Source organism: Acyrthosiphon pisum, unplaced genomic scaffold (assembly GCF_005508785.2).
Source record: "Acyrthosiphon pisum isolate AL4f unplaced genomic scaffold, pea_aphid_22Mar2018_4r6ur Scaffold_1631;HRSCAF=2126, whole genome shotgun sequence".
Lineage (NCBI taxonomy): Eukaryota > Metazoa > Arthropoda > Insecta > Hemiptera > Aphididae > Acyrthosiphon > Acyrthosiphon pisum.
Window position 1 is genome coordinate 3,245 of NW_021765231.1, and position 1,419 is coordinate 4,663.

Here is a 1,419-nt window from a genome sequence, read left to right on the forward strand (position 1 = left end):
AAACTTCTGTAAATTCATGGTTTTTAATAAAACAAAAAAATAATTGGTGAAAAAAAAAAATCGAATCAATAAGATAATTTACTGAAAAAAAATTACACGACTTGATTGTACATCAGTTGCATAGTAACTGACTAAATGTTATTATCTGTCTGTCAAATTAAAAATCGCTTTGAATTTTTTTTTATAAAATTACAGGGAGATTGGTTGTACTGTTAGGCATAGATTCCTGGTTAAACTTTTTTCATCTCCCAGTAAAAAGTGACTTAGAACCGCCAACCATACATATTAGAATTTTTAGCTATACGGTGATCTTTTATCGGTTGAATTTTTTTCACCTCAAATTACTACTATAAAATTGTATATTGTATTTAATATTTGTTGTAAAATACTGTTAACTGATTAAAAATAAATAAACAAAATGATAATAATAAGAAAAATATTTGTATTTATTTCTGAAAATGATATTAAAAATCGTTTAGAATTTTTTCTATAAAATTACAGGGAGATTACAGTGAAACACACTGTTAGGCATACATTCCTGGTTAAACTTTTTTCATCTCCCCGTAAAAAGTGACTCAGAACCGCCAACCATACATATTAGAATTTTTAGCTATACGGTGATCGAATGTACTGCAAGGCGGACTTTCCTGCTTGAATTTTTTTCGTCTCCCCGTAAAAAGTGACTCAGAACCGCCAACCATATATATTAGAATTTTTAGCTATACGGTGATCGAATGTACTGCAAGGCGGACTTTCCTCCTTGAATTTTTTTCGTCTCCCCGTAAAAAGTGCCTCAGAACCGCCAACCATACATATTAGAATATTTAGCTATACGGTAATCGAATGTGCTGCAAGGGGGACTTTGGGAACTCTTCACAAATCGATATTATTTCGTTGCGAACCCCCGTGTTACCGGCCGCGAGAGACGAATACAATAGACGCAGTCTATCGACCAGCTCGTTAGGTTTATTCCAATATATTATATTGTGTTTTTGTAATCGCATATTAATACCCGCACCAGTAATAATATTATTTTCCCCCGAAAACAAATTTGAAATTATTTTATATTTCAACCCTCCAGATTTACGAATACGTTCGCCGTTCAACGTTCTATGCGCTGACGTCTGAATTAAGATCAGTTTATATGTATTTAAATCTGCTTGCGTATATTTTCTCGACTCTGGGGTCTTCAGGAATAATAAATCAATAAGTCCACCCGTTACTGGGTATGTACGTGTATCGCCTCCAATGTGTATCGCGTTATCGATAAATTGTATTTCTTTATTACCCAATTGAAATATGCTGTTTATTAATTGTTTAGGTCCGTATATCCGGTCCAACCCCGATTTGATCCAAGGTCCAAAATGTGCATTCAAATCTTTATAAGATGTAGGCGCGGACTGAAGGGGTGGGGAACGG